The 19640-nt window shown below is 35.5% G+C and overlaps 1 protein-coding gene and 1 pseudogene across 3 annotated transcripts in view; one reads left to right on the top strand and one right to left on the bottom strand.

Moving 5' to 3' along the window:
* CRY1 (cryptochrome circadian regulator 1) overlaps window positions 1-19640 on the bottom strand; it is a 97530-nt gene that overhangs the window by 40809 nt on the left and 37081 nt on the right. The gene's annotated exons all lie outside the window — the stretch shown is intronic.
* LOC132499003 (small ribosomal subunit protein eS8-like) overlaps window positions 4127-19640 on the top strand; it is a 39923-nt pseudogene continuing 24409 nt past the window's right edge.

Raw genomic sequence — 19640 nt, 5'->3', positions numbered from 1 at the left:
GAAGAGGGGTTAGGTGAGAAAATATATTTCTTCACTTTAAACATTTTAAGGATTTTTTTTTTTACCTCCAGCGATCACCACCTTATTGCTATTAGGAAAAATTACATGTGGTGTGTTTCTTTATGCTGGTTCCAAAAGATGATTTCAACATGAATCAACAGAAATAGTTGCTTAAAGTAGGTCATTGCTATAGCAACCAGTGGGCAGTTTGGTATACTCCCCATAACAATGACCTACTTTCCAGCCTATGCTAGTACAGCTTTATATAACTAGAATTTCTAGTTCTGTCTATAAAATAGTCTAAAAAAGGCAACAGTAAGATACAACATAATCCCATTCCTGCTAAAAACAAGGCATTATGAATTAACACGTATCATACCAGAATAAAGCCATCTGGTTCTGCACTTTAGTTTATAAAATATATCTTATCACATGCTCAACAATGAAAACTACACTTAGAATATCTAAACCAAGACAATTCATTGCTGACCCTAGAGAAGTGATTTACAGACTATAAATTAAGATCATTAAATCACATGCAAAATATCTTCTCTTCTACCCTTCCTCCTTGTGAAACAACAGAGTTAAATTTTTTAAAATAAAAGTTCTGAATATACTAACTATAATAAAGAAAAAAATGGAGAGTCTCAGTCATTAAGCAGTCATTGGTGTTTCATTAGAAGTTCAAAAATTATAAATAGCAATTTGTCTCTTTATAAATTGAATAAAGTTTACATATGCTTTTTTTCTGGTTTGTAACAAATTTTTAGTGCTCTTAGCTAACATTATTCAAATTATCAGAATATTTGTGATATACACTTTCCCTAAAGAAAACAGTTTAATGTTGAATAGGATTAAATATGTATTTTAAAAGCAAATTTTATATTTTTTCCAGGCTCTAATGGTTCATAAATCAGTGGCTCTAAACCATGACACAATGTCACTTTTTATAACAAATATTTTTCACTGCCTTATTTTAAATTCTGAAATGAAATTCATAGATAACATATCCTTATATACAATTGTAAAGCATTAATATAACACTCCAATGTAATATATGAGAGAAGTTTAAGTAAAGTCATTTATATTTTAAAAAGAAGCAACATTTACTTACCATAAGTAAATATCTGGGTATGAAACAAAAAGACAATGAATTAGTTGGATGCCTACACCTACATACAGAATCATTTTAAATTCAACAGCTACAAAAAAACAGAATAATACATTTGTATTATTGGTGACTCAAATACCATGAGTGTTACTGCCTTTGGTTTTCTGTAATGTTGAGCAAAATTTAGTAGAGGTCTGGACAAAGTTCAATCTTCCCTTGATTCACATTGGTGATCAATATATTTCAGGAACACTCAATGTATATTAAAATTGTGTAAAAAATACCTAGTGTTTACACATAAAAATGGATTTAGGCTCTAGATTTTGAAAATCATGAATAAGTTTTTCACTTACTAGATGTTTCACGAAACATCTAGTATAATATTTGAAAGTTATGTGGGACTCAGGACAACTATTTATTTTGAGAGACTGTCCTGAGTACTGCAAGAAGTTTTCCATCCTCAGTCTCTCCTCATTAATTCCACTAGGACCCTCCAATCACTGTGACTACCAAAAATGCCCCCATAAATTCCTAAAACACCTTCTAATGAATGATATTATTCATTATCCACATAATATTCTTGATTTGAGGAATACAAGATAAATGATATGAAATTCCAACACTCAAGGAGCTTAAAATTTAGAAAAGAAACTTGAAAATGTACATGATGTATATGAATATAACAGAACCTGTTATGGCAGAATGCAATATATATTACAAGAGACACATATGAATACCAGTAATTTGCTTTGAACAATCACTTCTGGATTTTTTTCTTTTTTTTTTGAGATGGGGGGAAATTTAGGCAACATTATCAAGGTGATGGTAGAGATAGGACTTGCAGTATTAATATACCTTTGTTTGATAGCTGAAGACAGGAAGGGAGAATTATTGGCCATAGGACTGTAACCACCTTAAAGACTGGGACTAGGCCTTGTTCACCACTTCCCAGTAACTAGACAATGCCTGACATATAGTAGCAGTTCAAAAAATATTTATCTAATGACTAACCAAATAAATAAATTAATGAAAGCAGGAGAAAGGGACTTTTAAAGACTTGATTCAATAGTCAATGGAGAAGTAAGAAATATGAGAGGGAAAGAATGTCTACTGTACTAGGTACTTTACATATACTATATTCCCAACAACTTTATAAGGTATCTCATTTTAAAAATGAATCTAAAACTCAAGGACATCTTCCAAAGTAACTCAGCTAAGCAATCAAGTAAAAAATTTTTTAATTTTGATGTGTCTGACTCTAAACCCATACTCTTTGCACTATATAATGTTACTTTCCTGAAGGATATATAATAATCTAAAATGGTTTAGGAAAATTAGGCTGGCAGCTTTAAGGACATAAAGACGACTAAAAGACAGCTTTTGCCTTCAAGATGAGGGATGAGCATGTGTGTCAATTAAGACAGAATATGTTAGGCTACACTGAGGTAACAAACAACTCTCAAAGCTCAGTGTCTTAAAATAACTAAAGTTTATTTCTCACTCATGCTATGTATCTACTGCAGGCAAGGCATTTCTGCTCACATTTAATTGGTTAAAGCAGGTTACATGGGCAAGCCAAACTTCAAGAAGGCAGAAGCATAAATTTCCTGCAGGTGAATAATGGTGAACAATAATAACATCTACCATAATGTTCAAACCAACATTGATATATATGTCTTCATATTTCTTAATGAAGGGTATATTATGGCAGCACAGAAGAAATCAAACTCTGTGGCGGGGGGGGGCAGGGGAAAGGAGACAGGAGAAGGCATGAGGAAGAAAACACTTGAACAGAGTTTGGAATCAATAGGTAATGATCATGAGGATCAAGTAGGAAAGATCAATCAAAGCAGAGAAAACAGTATCCTTAAATTAAGAAACTCATAAGAACTGTGTGTGTTTGGGTCGGGGGGAGTGAGGAATTGGGAGAATGACTACAAGTAACATACTTTCTAAGTCTAAGCTGTATTTCCCCCCAACACAAGTGTTAACATTTTAAAAAATATTCAAAATCAATGTCAAAAGAAACCTACTAACTTCTGTTGCTGACAGTACATTGGATTAAGATACCTTAATGGAAATAACTAACAAAAAGTTGACAGAAAACAAGAAAAGAAAACTTTTAAACATAATTCACTGGACTGCCCCAAAAGTAAGGAATCATAAGAGGTTAAGCAGAGTGCTAAGGTCAGCTTTAGCCTTGAGGATTTCTACAGAGCCCTGGAAAGCTTAAACATAATCCAGGTTGAGGAGGACAGGAGATAAAGCCCAAGGCCCATCCAACTGAGGAAACTAATAATAGACCCTCAATATAAAACCTGGGCTTTAAAGAGCTCCATCCACAGTTCAAATGTAAATAAGACATAAATCTTAATAGGACAGGAAGGAAATTTGCCTGTCTCTACTCAGTCTGGGCTGAAAGAAAATAAAATCTCCCATTCCTGAATGGAAAGGTTAAACATAGTAATTTCACAGTGGAGACAACTGGCAAACAGTACTGCAACCACATATTGGAGCAAACATCATCAGCGATAAGTCAGTCATGTATCATGTACATCTTGGTATGATATGATGAGAAGAACACTTCACTTTTGTGATATTTTCCACAAAACCCATAACCCCACTCTAAAGATGAGAAAAACATCAGACAAAACTAAATTGAGGACTATTCTACAAGATACATGACCAGTACTCTAAATCAAAAAGGTCATAAAAAACAAGGGAAGCCTGAGGAACTATCACAGGACAGAGGAGACTAAGGACACATGACTACAATGTGGTAATTTGGATGAAATCCTGGAACAGAAAAAGAACATTAGTGGAAATCTGAATATGGTCTGCAATTTAGCTAGTGCTATGATTTCTTAGTTTTGACAAAAATATGGTGGTAATGTAAGATGTTAATATTGGGGGAAACTGGGTATAGAGTAAAATCAGGAACTCTGTATTATATCTGTACATTTTCTATAAATCTAAAATTATTTCTTTTATTAAACAATTCTTGTGCATCCCCCCATGCATAATCTCAATGCAAATTCATGGAATTTAAACAGTACCAAACGTCTCAAGCATATCATTGCATTTAACGTGGTCCCAGGTTGGTTGTGATCTGAGATAATTGTTAAAAGAAATTATAAATCCTCTCTGGATTCTCAACTTCAACCCATGCTTCAATTTCTCCAGAAAAAGTTCCACCAAAAATCAATCAATCAATCATAAAATACACAAGGAAACAAGAACTTAATCTGAGTTGCAGAATAAGAGATCTGAAAATTACTGAGAATTTTCCAGAACCACTGAAAGATATTAATTCAAGAAGCTCATGAATCTCAAGCAGAGTAAGAAAGAGAGGAACATGGGGATACAGTTGGGAGGTGGCATGGAGAGGAGGGGAAATAAAAACAGAAATAAAGAACAGATAAAAATAAGCAGAGATACAGAGAAGGAGAGATGAGACAGAGACAGAGAAAGGATCCACATCTAGATACACCATACACCATCTAGATACATCCACATCTAGAAACTACACAAAATCAAAGACAAAGACATAAGATATAAAGCAGTCAGAGAACATTATATCCAATAAGTAGAGAACATTTATGCAAGTATACATGGAATACTCATGAAAATTGACCCTGTACTAGGTCGTAATACTATTCAACAGATTTAAAGAAATTGGTATCTACCATACATTTTGAAATTAAAAAATACTTCTCCGGGCTTCCCTGATGGTGCAGTGGTTGAGAGTCCGCCTGCCGATGCAGGGGACATGGGTTCGTGCCCCAGTCTGGGAAGATCCCACATGCCGCGGAGCGGCTGGGCCCGTGAGCCATGGCCGCTGAGCCTGCACGTCCGGAGCCTGTGCTCCGCAACGGGAGAGGCCACAACAGTGAGAGGCCTGCGTACTGCAAAAAAAAAAAAAAAAAAAAAAAAAAAAAAAACACTTCTCCAAACAATTTATCAAACAAAGAACATCACAATGGATTTTAGTAAATACCTAAAACTGAATGATAATGAAAAAAATATATCTAAAATGCGCAGAATGAAAAACAACAAAAAAGAGGTATTAGAAGAAAATATATAGGCTTAAATCCTTACATTAGAAAAAAAGACTTGAAAATGAGTTAGGAAAACAGCAGAATAAATCTTTAAAAAAATATAAAGAAGGAAATGATCTCTTTCCAGCCAGCACTAAGCAACAGGCATATCTCGGAACAACTGGCACAAGCACCACAAGACTAAGAACGAGAGAAAGGCCTACCACAAGAAGCAGAAGTATGAGCTGGGAATCCCTGCTGCCAACACTAAGATTGACCCTGCCTCATATACACATTCCACATGCAGGGAGACAACAAGAAGTCGCTGGACGTGGGGAACTTGAGGCTGGACGTGGGGAACTTCCCCTGAGGCTTGGAGTGTTGTACGTGCAAAACGAGGCTTATTATTGTTTACAGTGCCTCCAACAATGAACTGGTCAGTACCAAGACCCTGATGAAGAACTGCATTGTGCTCATTGACAGCACACTATTCTGACAGTGGTAGGAGTCCCAGTATGCACTACCCCGGGGCCACAAGAAAGGAGCCAAGCTGACTTCTGAGGAGGAAGGGATTTTAAACAAAAAACGATAAAAGAAAATTCAGAAGAAATATGATGAAAGTTAAAAGACTGCCAAAATCAGCAGTCTTCTGGAAGAGCAGTTCCAGCAGGGCAAGCTCCTTGCATGCATTGTTTCAAAACCAGGCCAGTGTGGCCAAGCAGATGGCTATGTGCTAGAATGCAAGGAGCTGGAGTTCTAGCTGAGGAAAATCAAGGCCCGGAAAGGCAAACAAATCCTCCTCCCTCCTATCTTAGCTCAAGTAATAAAGATGTTTATTGTTCTATTGTTCATCTATTGTTCTCTATGTTCTAAAGAAGAAAAAGAAAGAAGGAAATGATCAAGAGTAGGAATTAGTGAAAAGAGAACACAAATACATAATAGAAACAACAAAGCCAAAATTTATTACTTGAAGAAACAATACTGTAAAACTGACAAGGTAAATTAAGGGAAAAATTGAGAGCAGACAAAATAAGCAATATTAAGAATAAAAAAGAGGATATAATCTCAGATATTGCAGGGATTAAATGGCAAATAAGGCAGTATGAACAATTTTATGCAAATAAATTTGAAAACTTTGATAAAATGGATAAATTCCTTACCAAAACTGACTCAAGAAGAAATTTAGAACTTACCAAAACTGACTCAAGAGCAAATAAAGAACATGAATGGTCTCATACCTACTAAAGAAACTGAATTCGTAGTTAAAAATCTTATATGGAAAACACAAGAGCCAGTCAGCTATACAGATGAATTCTACCAAACGTTCATGAAATAGACAGTTTTAATTTTACAGAGGATTCTAACCTCATACAGGGGATAGACAAAAAAGGAACACTCCTTAACTCACTTTATGAGGTGAGATTTACCTTGATACCAAAATCAGACAAGGACAGTACAAAAGGAAAATTACAAACTAATCTCACTCACAAGCATACCATATTAGCAAGCCAAATACAACAATACATTAAAAAATATACATCATGATCAAGTTGGGCTTATCCACAGAAAGTTGATTAGTTTAATGTTTTAAAACTGGTTAGTGTATTCACCTCATTCATAGAATAAAGAAATTTCACATGACCAACTGAACAGATGCAGAAAGAGTAGCTATTAAAATTCAATTTCCTTTTAGCCTCATCAAACCAGGACTAGAAGGTAACCTCCTTAATGTGAAAAAGGGCATTCACATAAAGTACAGAAAACATCATATTTAATGGTAAAATGTTGAAAGTACTTCTTTTAGGATTGGGAAGAAGACAAGGATGCCTGTCACGGCTTCTATTCAACCTGGTACTAGTAGGACTAACAAGTGTAGTAATGAGAAGATCAAGAGATAAAGGGTATAAGGATGGGAAAAGAAGAAGCAAAAACATGATTATTTACAGATGATATGGGTATTGACACTATCAACATATAAAAAAAGAATACACAGAAAATTATTAAAATTAATAATAGAGTTTAAAAGGGCCAAGATCACTCAATCTCTGGAATCAATTTATACTAATACAATTTATGTAACTTAAGCCTCTCTGATCTCAAAAATTGCACAAAGCTATGTATAATCTAGAACTCTTACTCCTTGTCTAATTTTAGAAACCACAGCATTGTGACTCTACCAGGTTAGGCCAAAATCAAGTATAAGATGTACTTCTAGGCTTTAAAGGATTTACACATAACTAAATAAAATGTCTAACGTGTTCAAAAGCATGCTTTCCCAGATCTATGTGTAATGCTTTTCAGTAGTCTAACAGTCCTATTTGAAATTTCTCTCTTTCAGAAAAAGACTAGTTACATGTCAACTATATCTCAATAAAGCTGGGGAAAAAAGAATAAAATAAGATCTCTATTTTCATCTGTGAAAAATAAGATTGGTGGTTACCAGAGAGGATGGAAGCACAAAATAGGTAAAGGGGGTTAACTGTACAGTGACTGTATTAGTGGTAAGCATGCTGCAGTGTATACATAAATTAAATTATAATTTACACATGAAACTTATAAACCAATGTTACCTCAATAATAATAAAAAAAAGATAGGAATCCTTTGAAAGGTTTTGAGCAGAGACTGGGACATGACATGACTTAACTTTTAAAATAATCACTTGGACTGCTGGGTAGAAAATGAGTATTAGGCAAAGGGCAGAAATAGGAAGACCACTTAGGAGGCTACTTATACTGCTCTAGAGGAGAGATGATGGTGGCATGAATAACAGTGGTAATAGTGAAAATGATAAGAGCAGTTGGTATCTGGGTAGGAATTCAAGAGGTAATATATAGCACAGGAAGTGGGATTGTTAAATCTGTAGTCCAAGGTAGAAGTGTGTGGGTGGAAGATATAAAATTGGAATTCATCAGTACATATATGGTAGTGATTAGACTAGATAAAGGAAAAGAAGAACTGATGGAAGAAAGGACCTTCGCTTTGAATGAACAGAAGGAATGATAGGACAGAAAGAAGGCTGGAGAGAGAGAAGGAATAAGAAAAGGAAGGATGGAATGAGGTCTGGATATACGGAAGCAGAGGATAGATATGTGTACTCCTAGAAGGAAATATGGAAAGAATGACTGATGGAAGGAAGGGAAGGAGGAGGGATAAAGATGCAATAATACATGAGAGAAGTAAGGACACATGACAGAAAGAAGCGAGAGTATATGGGACAGAGAAGCAAAGACTGATGGGACAGAGAAGCAAGAATGAACAAAGAAGAATAGAGTATGGGGGTGAGATGGTAAAGGGCCAAAAAAAAAAGGCAGAGAAGATAACATGGAAATCAAACCGAAATTTTAGAATCCTGAGTCTGATGCAATTCTCAATAACAAAAAGGGGTCAATTTTACTTAATTATTACTAAGTGAGTTATGAACGAGTCATGGACCTCAAACACATCCCATTAATTTCATAGTTGAAAATAAGAAACGTCTCATCTTTACAGATGCTATATAACTACATACAGAACTTGTTCTATGATTAGAGAAACATAAATGAAACTAAATGAACCCGAAGTACTATCCTAACTCTTCTTATTTGGTAAACAGACTCATTCAGATTCACATTAACTTTTACTCTCTTTAGAGATATTTGAGAATTAATTATTAGTAATCTAATAAAATGTAGAGTCACATATTCTGAGGTACATTCTTTCATTCATAAACCAACATCTGGGCATCTAAATAGGACACAAAAAAATAAATCCAGGGCTTCCCTGGTGGCGCAGTGGTTGCGAATCCGCCTGCCAATGCAGGGGACACAGGTTCGAGCCCTAGTCCGGGAAGATCCCACATGCTGCGGAGCAACTGGGCCCGTGAGCCACAACTGCTGGGCCTGCACTCTGGAGCCTGAGAACCACAACTACTGAGCCCATAAACTGCAACTGCTGAAGCCCGCACGCCTGGAGCCTGTGCTCCACAGCAGGAGAGGCCACTGCAATGAGAGGCCTGTGTACTGCAACAAAGAGTGGCCCCCGCTTGCCACAACTAGATAGAGCCTGCGCGCAACAACGAAGACCCCAACTCAGCCAAAAATAAAAATAAATAATAAATAAATAAATACATCCGGAATTCCAGTCCTTGGAGCCTCCAAGTTCAATGAGAATAAGATGTGCAAATTTATTATTCTAGTAATTAATATATTGTATTATTGAAGTCCCTATTGTTAAAGGACATGTAAAAGGAAGGCAATTATGCTGAGGAAGAGCTCTAAAATTTTACAGGTATGACTGATCTGGATCTTTATTATCTATCACAGCACTTTGTGATAACAATTTAAGTCAGTCTTTACTAGAAATATATTTTAACTTCTGAGGTTAATTTACACTAGTATAAGGCTATGTAATTTATGCCTCCCTAATCCCCAAATCACTAAGTACTTGAAATCTAAGACTTTTACTATCCTATGTGTATTTTTAGAAACGATTACATTGTAACACTGTGAGGATAGGCCAAAAATCATATTTAAAATCTACTTCCAGGCTTTAGAGGATTAAAATAGAACTAAATAAAATCTGTTCAACACATGTACAAAAGCAAATGACAGAGTTACACATATTGGTTTTCTGATATTTCGATCAGAAAATTCTCTTCTAATAATGTTAACTTTCCTCTAGATATAAGTCAGGTTTTTCAGAGGTTTTCATGGTGGTAGGACTATGAAAAAAGAAGAAGAAAACAAAGAGTGCCAAGACACACAAAAAGACTATAAAAGATGAAACAAGTATCTAGACCTTGGTTTCTAAATATCCTTCTCCAATTAGAAGAACCAGGATTCCACAGAGCAGTGGCTGATTTCAGGGCAGAGCAAGAAAAATACAACATGAGCTGGAGCATCTCATGGTGCCAGAAAGTAAGGAAGTGCTCAAGAGAAATAAGATGGGTGCATGTCTAAAAATAAGATGGATGTCAAAGCTGGACCAATTTAAACAAAATAAACAGTAACAGTAATAGATTATAACCCAAAGAATAAAACAAATACAAACCCACATTTTTATAAATAAATTATTGAATAAATAAATGGGGGGAGAAGGAATAAGTCTTCATTATAGAAGAATTCCAACTAATAAACACAGAAGGAATGAAAAAAATCATGATTGGAATAGCACATAATAATTGCTTCAAGCAAGATCCACTGATGAATACTAAAATTAATATCTGAAAGTATCAGGAGAAAAAGAATATTTATCAAAATACTTATCAAAATATCTCTTCCAAAATATTTATTAATTACAAAGGAAAAAAATAGTAATTTTACAGTGGAGAAACCCAGAAGACACTATTTTAACCACATGATCAAAGGTAATATCACCAGTAATAAGACACACTGATACCATGTCTCCCCTGATATGACAAGGCCATATCACTTCTGTGGTATTTTTCAAAAATGCAAAACCTTGATCTAATCATGAGAAAACATCAGATAAGTCCAAATTGAGGGAGATCCTACAAAAATGCCTGACTAGTACTTTTAAAAGTCTTAAGGTCTTGAAAGATAAGGAAAGACTGAGATATTGTTACCGGCCAGAAGAAATTAAGGAGACATGATGACTAAATGAAATAGGGAATTCTAGACTGGACTCTGGGACAGAAAAAATACTAGTGGAAAAATTAGTGAAATTCAAATAAAGTCTGTACTTTCGTTAACAGCATTGCACCAATGCTAATTTCTTACTTTTGATAATTGTATTATGATTATATAAGGTATTAACATTAAGAGATGCTGGGTGAAGGGTATACGGTAACTCTCTGTATTATTATTTTTTGGCTGTGTTAGGTCTCCATTGCTGCATGTGGGCTTTCTCTAGTTACAGTGAGCAGGGGAGCAGGGGTTACTCTTCATTGCAGTGCATGGGCTTCTCATGGCGGTGGCTTCTCTTGTTGTGCAGCACAGGCTCTATGTGCGTGGGCTTCAGTGGTTGTGGCACGTGGGCTCAGTAGTTGTGGTATGCGGGCTCAGTAGCTGTGGCTCACAGGCTCTAGAGTGCAGGCTCAGTAGTTGTGGTGCACGGGCTTAGTTACTTCACGGCATGTGGGATCTTCCCTGACCAGGGACTGAACCCGTGTCCCCTGCATTGGCAGGTGGATTCTTAACCACTGTGCCACCAGGGAAGCCCTCTCTCTGTATTATTTTTGCAACTCTTCTGTAAGCCTAAACTTATTTCAAGATAAAACAAAAAAACCCCCAGAAGAATCAGAGCATTGTATCCTGAAATAAACAGGTTTGGGAAGTTTTTCCTACATAGATATTACTTTCACATCACTTCCGGTAGTAACCACTTGAATAGTTCCATCCATGAATTTATTCATTTAACAAATAAACGCTTGAGTGTCTACTAGGTGCCAGGCATATATTACAGAAAAAAAGTAGGGAGTGCCAAGTATGGGGGAAGGGGATTGCTGTTTTATGGGGTGATTGAGAAGATTTCTTTAATAAGGTGATACTTAGCAGAGTTCTGAAGTGAGGTAAGCCAAATGGATATTTGGGAAAAGGAACAGCAAGTGCGACAGCCTAGAGATTCAATAGCATGTCTGAAGAATAGCAAGATGGCCAGTATGGTTGCAGCTCAGGGAGGGACAGGAAGAAGGCAAAAAATAAGACGAGGTGAGCAAATTATTCAGGGTCTCCTTGGCCATTGTAAGGGCTTTCTTTGGCCTTTTATGCCAAGAGAAATGGAAAGGGACTGGAAAGATAAGAGAGCAAGAGTGACATGAAGGTTTTACAGGGTAATTCTGACTATCATACGAAGAACTGGGCTAAGAGAGGGAATACAGAGATCAATTAAGAAATTACAGCAGTTACCCAGGTAAGAGATAACGATGGCTTAGGTCAGGCTGTAATCAACAAAAATGAGAAATGACTGGATTCTGGATATATTTTTAAGGTATAACCTATAGCAGTGGTCCCCAACCTTTATGGCACCAGGGACCAGTTTCGTGGAAGACAATTTTTCCACGGGGGTTGGTGGGGGATGATTCAGGTGGTAATGCAAGCAATGGGGAACGGCATGCTCGCTCGCCACTCACCTCCTGCTGTGCGGCCCAGTTCCTAACAGGCCATGGACCTGTACTGGTCTGCGGACTGGGAGTTGGGGACCCCCCATATATAGGATCACCTGACAAATGTGAGGGGTGAGTGAAAGAGAGCAGTCAAGGTTGATTCCAAATTCAGAGCACATGATAGGATAAAATTTCTATTTATTGAAATGGGAAAATAGAGGACAAAGAGCTTTGGGGATTTTGTTTGTTTTATTCTGTTTGTTTCAAGAGGTTTTAATTTTTGTTTCAGTTTTAATTTTTGTTCATATTTATTATTTCCTTCCTTTCACTTTCTTGCAGTTTAGTTTTTCTGATTTTTTTTTCAACTTCTTGGAAAAGAATGCATATGTTTCAGATTTTTCAGTCTTTCTTCTTTTCAACTTGATGCTTTTAGGGCCATAAATGTCTTTAGCTGTATTCCACAAATTTTGGTATGTCACTGTCATTTAGTTCAAAATATTTCCACTGTGATTTCTTCTTTATTATTTATAAGAATATTGCTTAACTATAAGTATTTGGGGCTTTTCTAATTATCTCTTTGTTATTAATTCTGAGCTTATTTCATTGTGATTAGAGAACATATTCTCTGTTACTTCAATGTTGTGAAATATGAGACTTGCTTTATGACCCAGGATACAATTAATTTTGTTAATCTTTTGATGTGCCCTTGAAAAGAATATGTACACTGTAGGTGTTAGATAAAATGCTCTACATATGTGAATTAAGTCAAAGTTGTTAATCATATTGTTCCAATCCTTTATAACACTACTGATATTTGGTCTGCTTGCTCCATTAGTTACTGAAAGAAGTGTATTAATATTTCTCTGTGACTTCGAATTTGTCTGTTTCTCCTTTTAGTTCTATCAGCTTTGGCTTTCTGTATTTTGAGGCTATATTTTACACATACAAATTTAGAATTGCTATATCTTTCTGGAGGACTGTCCATTTTAATGACTGTGAAACATCCCTCTTTATCTCTAACAATTATGCTCCTTGCTTTAAACTTTACTTTATCTGATATTACTAAAGCAATACCAGCTTTCTGTTAGCCTTTGCATGGTATATCTTTTCCCATATGGGCTGCTTTTACTTCAGCCCATCTTAACCCCTGTATTTAAGTTGTTTTAAAAATGTATTTAACGAAATTTTATAAATCAGTGAGAAAAATACTAACACAATGGAAAAACGGACGCGGGAGCTGAACAGGCACTTCCCCAAAGACAGTATCCAATGACTACTAACCACATGAAAAAATGCTCAACTTCTTTGGTAATCACAAAGTGAAAATTAAAGCTATAATGAAATAACACTTCACATCTATCAGAATGACTGAAAATAAAAAGACTAACAATAACAAGTGTTGACAACAACATAGGTAATTTCAGACTCCCATGCACTGCTGGTGGGAATGTGAATGATATAACCACTTGGGAAAACTGGCAGTGTCTACTAACAGTGAAGAAATGCCCACTTTATGACCCAGCAATGCCACTCCTATGTATATATACCCCCAAAATGTGTGGACATGTTTAATGGGAGACATATACAAAAATGTTCATAGTAGCTTTATTCATAATGATCATTCTGGAGAAGAGTGGATGAGTCACGATGTTCATAAAAGGAATGTGATGGAATTCAACAACTAATCTATAATAAAAAGTGATAAAAAAATAGTTGGATACTTCATACCTATCTTTCACCACTGTTTTTTTTAATGGACAGCAGGCTCTTATTGAAAGTTTAGGGTAGTGGTAGGAAATGACACTACAAGACAGGTAACAATTAAAAGTTGAATATTAGACATCTCCACCCTAAAGCACTAGTGCTATTCCCTACCCCAACTTTCTCACTGGCCATGACCCTCTGCTGGCCCCCAAATCTATCTTATTCTTGGGACTCCTCATCCTCCTCAGCTTCTCCCTATACATGTATCTTCTTGCCAGGTCCTGGGTCACTCAACCCCTCTCTCCAGAGTTATCCAGCATCATACTTAGTGGGAAAACACGAGTGGAGTTTCCACTATAGTTGAGGACAAAATAAGGATGCCCGGCATCATAGTCTGATTTTCCAAAATCAGACCCTGAGACAAGAACTTGAAAATGGGAAATTTACTTGACGGTCATCTCAGGGAGCACAGTGAGGAGACAGGGAAGAGAAAAGTCAGGAAAGTGTGCTTACTAAGTAGAATAGACTGCAGTTCTTTGTTCTTCAGAGCTCTGCCCTTGGAGGGGTCTTTACATTTCCATGAGAAATGGCCCTTGTTGGCAGGTGATTGGCTTTCTCACTCTGTTCCTACTCAAAGAAAGTTGGGCCCCCAGAAGTCTTTGTGTAACTAGAGCCATCTCAGTTCACACTGTGGTGCTTCCACCAGTAGAACTCTCTTTAAAACAATGAATTTCCTATGAGTCTGACTTTAGTCCTCTCCATTCAAGAGAGGTCACACCCTCAATTCTTCTCTAGATAGGCCCCTCTCCAATTTGGGCAGGATGTTAAAGTTCTATGGGACAACAGCCTTAAGATTTTTCAGCTCTTTAGTCTAGCTGGGAGGATCTACTAGCCACTGACTGAAATCTTTCTGAAATCTCTCTTTTTAAAAATTAAAGTATAGTTGTTTTACAATATTGTTAGTTTTAGGTATATAGCAAAGTGATTCAGATACATTTTTTTCCTAGATTATTTTCCATTTAGGTTATTACAAGATATTGAACATAATCCTATGTGCTATATAGTAAATCCTTGTTGCTTATCTAGTTTATATATAGTAGTCTGTATCTGTTACCCCCATACTCCTAATTTATCCCTCCCCCCTCCCTTTCCCCTTTGGTAACCGTAAATTTGTTTTCTATATCTGTGAGTCTGTTTCTGTTTTGTATTCATTTGTATTATTTTTTAGATCCCACATATGATACCATATAGTATTTCTCTTTCTCTGTCTGAATTACTTCACTAAGTATAATACTCTCTAGGTCCAAATGACAACACTTCATTCTTTTTTTATGACTGAGTAAATATTCCATTTTATGTGTGTGTGTATACATATACATACATATGTATACATATACATATACATACGTATGTATATGTATATCACATCTTCTTAAACCAGTTGTCTGTTAATGGGCACTTCAGTTGTTTCCATGTCTTGGCTATTGTAAACCATGTTGCTATGAACACTGGGGTGCACATACATTTTCGAATTAGAGTTTTTGTCTTTTCTGGATATATAACCAGGAGTAGGATTGCTGGATTATATGGTAGCTCTATTTTTAGCTTTTTAAGTAACCTCCATACTGTTTTCCATAGTGGCTGTACCAATTTGCATTCCCACCAACAGTGCAGGAGGGTTCCCTTTTCTCCACACTTCCTCCAGCATTTATTACTTGTAGAGATTTTGAAGATAGCCATTCTGCCCTCTGTGAGGTAACACCTCATTGTGGTTTAGATTTGCATTTCTCTAATAATTAGTGATGTTGAGCATCTTTTCATGTGCCTGTTGGCCATCTGTACGTCTTCTTTGGAACAATTTCTATTCAGGTCTTCTGCCCAATTTCTGATTACATTGATTGTTTTTTCAATATTGAGTTGTATGAGCTATTTGCATATTTTGAATATTAACCCCTTGTCAGTCACATCATTTGCAAATATTTCCTCCCAGTCCATAGTTTGTCTTCTCATTTTGTTGATGGTTTCCTGTGCGGTGCAAAAGCTTTTACGTTTGATTCGGCTCCATGTGTTTTTTTGGTTGTTTGTTTGTTTTATTTCTTTCGTCTTGGGAGACTGATCTAAGAAAATATTGTTATGATTTATGTCAGAGAATGTTTTGCCTATATTCTCTTCTAGGAGTTTTATGGTGTCATATCATATAGTTAGGTCTTTAAGCCATTTTGAGCTTATTTTTGTATATGGTGTGAGGAAGTGTTCTAATTTCATTGATTTACATGCAGCTGTCCGGCCTTCCCAGCACCACTTACTGAAGAGACTGTCTTGTCTCCATTGTATATTCTTGGCTCCTTTGTCATAGATTAATTGACTGTAGGTGTGTGGGTTTATTTCTGGGCTCTCTATTATGTCCCATTGATCCATATATCTGTTTTTGTGCCCAAACCATGCTGTTTTGATTACTGTTGCTTTGTAGTATAGTCTGAAGTCTGGAAGGGTTATACCTCCAGCTTTGTTCTTTTTCCTCAGGATTGCTTTGGCAATTCTAGGTCATTTGTGGTTCCATAAAAATTCTAGGATCATTTGTTCTAGTTCTGTGAAAAATGTCATGGGTATTTTGATAGGGATTGCATTAAATCCATAGATTACTTTGGATAGTATGGCCGTTTTAACAATATTAATCCTTTCAAGAGCATGGGATATCTTTCCACTTCTTTGAATCATCTTCAATTTCCTTTATCAATGTTTTATTGTTTTCAGTGTATAGGTCTTTCACCTCCTTGATTAGGTATACTCCTAGGTATTTTTTTTAATGTTATTTTAAACAGGATTCTTTTTACATTCTTTTTCTGATATTTCATTGTTAGTGTAAAAAAATACAATGGATTACTGTATATTAATATTATATATTGCTATCTTGCTGAATTCACTTATTAGTTTTAATAGTTTTTGTGTGGAGACTTTAGGGTTCTCTGCATAGAATATCATGCCATCTGCAAATACTGACAGTTTTGCCTCTTCCCTTCCAATCTGGATATCTTTTATATCTTTTTCTTGACTGCTGTGGCTAGGACTTCCAATACTATGTGGAATAAAAGTGGTGAGGGTGGGCATCCTCGTCTTATTCCTGAATTCAGTGGGAAGTCTTTCAGTTTTCCACCATTGAGAATTACGTTAGCTGTGGATGTGTCATAAATGTCTTTTATTATGTTGAGATATGTTCCCTCTATACCCACTTTGGTGAGAATTTTTATCATAAATGGACACTGAACTTGGTCAAATGCTTTTTCTGCACCTATTAAGATGCTCATGTGGTTTTTGTTTCCTTTTGTTAATGTGGTGTATCACATTGATTGATTTGGGTATGCTGTGCCATCCTTGTGACTCTGGAATGAATCCAACTTGATGATGGTATGTATGTATTGTTGGATTTGGTTTGCTAATATTTTGTTGAGGATTTTCCCATCCATATTCGTGAAGGACATTGGCCTGTAATTTTCTTTTTTTGTAGTGTCTTTGTCTGGTTTTGGTATCAGGGTGATGGTGGCTTCATAGAATGAATTTGGGAGTGTTCCCTCCTCTTCACTTTTTTGTAATAATTTGAGCAGGACAGGTATAAGTTCTTCTTTGTATGTTTGGTAGAATTCCCCAGTGAAGCTGTCTGGACCTTGACTTTGATTTGGAGGGAGTTCTTAAATTTACAGATTCTATTTCACTTTTAGTGATTGTCTGTTCAATTCATCTATTTCTTCTTGATTCAGTTTTGGCATGCTGTATGTTTCTAGAAGCTTCTCCATTTCATCTAGGTTGTCCAATTTGTTGGCATATAACTTTTCATAGTACTCTCTTATGATTTTTTTGTATTTCTATGTTATCTGTTGTTATTTCTCCTCTTTTATTTCTTATTTTGTTTGAGTCTCTTTTCTTCTTGGTGAGCATGGTTAGAGGTTGTTAATTTTGTTTACCTTTTCAAAAAAACAGCTCTTGATTTTATTGCTATTTTCTATTTTTAGGTCTATTGTATTTATTTCCTCTCTGATGTTTATTATTTCCTTCCTTCTGCTGACTTTGGGTTTTGCCTGTTCTTTTTCTAATTAGTTTAGGTGGTAGGTTAGGTTGTTTAAGATTTTTCTTGTTTCTTGAGGAAGGTCTGTATCCCTATGAACTTCCCTCTTAAAACAGCTTTTGCTGTATACCATAGATTTTGTAAGGCTGTGTTTTCATTTTCACTTGTCTTAAGGTATTTTCTAATTTCTTCTTTGATCACATTGTTGGCCCATTGGTTTTTTTTAGTAGCATGCTGTTTAGTCTCCATGTGTTAATTCTTTTCCTGTTTTTCTTTCTGTCATTGATTTCTAGTTTCATACAACTGTGGTCAGAAAAGATGCTTGAAATAATTTCTATCCTTTTAAATTTGCTGAGGCTTGTTTTGTGATCTAGTATGTTATCTATCCTAGAGACCATTCCATGAGTGCTTGAAAAGAATGTGTATTCTGGGTTTTTTTTTTTTTTTTGGATGTAATGTCATGTAGATATCAATTAAATCCAACTGGTCTATTTTGTCATGCAGTTTCCAATGACAGAGAAAGAGAGAGAAAGAGACATTTCTTAAATTCCAAACAAGAGTGTCTGGACCTGCCAGAGACCACAAACAAACTCCAATTTCATGTGTTTGCACATCTGAAAATAAAAAATGTTCCCTGACCATACAGATATTACATAATTATATGACAAAACATAATCTAAGTAGATGAAAAAAGAGCAACAACAGAAATGTACTTAATGAACTAATTGTGTGAAGTACATTGTTTTACTTAGGTAAAAAAATCATATTTAGGCGTGTATTACCTTTTACTATCTTTATGGTCCACTGGTGGTATGGTCCACACCATTTTTATAATTTTTTAATACTAATAACCAGTGACAAAATATAGAAAAGTATATCTGAAGCATTTTCATTCATTCATTCTTTAAATCAACATTTGGGCATTTTCTTGAGAATCCTGAAGGCCTCCCAAATTTAATGAAAATAAGGTATAAAAATAAACTATTATATTTCTTATTAAACTGTATGATCAAAGTTTATGGTACTAAGAAAATAGGGAGGAGTTAAATCTGTCAAGGGAGAGTCATGAAGTTTCAAATAGATGACGTTTGATATGGGTCTTTTAATAGCACAGCATTTCACTTTGTGTTAGCAATGTAAGATGATCTTTAATACAAGTATCATATACCTTCTGGAATTGAATTACACTAGTACAAGTGTATGTAACTTATGCTGTCCTCATTTCAAAAATCACATTGAAGTATTTGTAATCTAGGCCTCCTACTAATCTTTGTCTATTTTTAGAGAGCACTGCATTGTAACCTCAAAGGGACAGGCAAAATCAGGTAGGAGATTTATTTTGGGGCTCTAGGGGACTTACATGGAATTAAATAAAATCTGTTAAACATCTGTAAACAGCAAACTGTTTTAGAGAGCTATATATAATGGTTTTTTATAGTCAGATAGCCTAAAAAATTTCTTTTCTGAAAATATTTATTAAAAAATGCTGAAAATTATACTTATTTTTCTGATCCATGACCTAAATTAAACACAATTATCTCAAGTTTGCCAGAAGCTTTCTCCAATCGTAACCAAATAAGTACACCAAAAACAACAATAATAATAAAAGAAGAAATCTAAAAAGTCATAGAAGGTGAACCACAGTATTCTAATGTAGTATGATTTGTGACTTTCCCAAAATGATG

This window comes from Mesoplodon densirostris, chromosome 11 (assembly GCF_025265405.1).
Source record: "Mesoplodon densirostris isolate mMesDen1 chromosome 11, mMesDen1 primary haplotype, whole genome shotgun sequence".
Taxonomy (NCBI): domain Eukaryota; kingdom Metazoa; phylum Chordata; class Mammalia; order Artiodactyla; family Ziphiidae; genus Mesoplodon; species Mesoplodon densirostris.
This window is presented reverse-complemented; position numbering and strand designations above follow the sequence as displayed.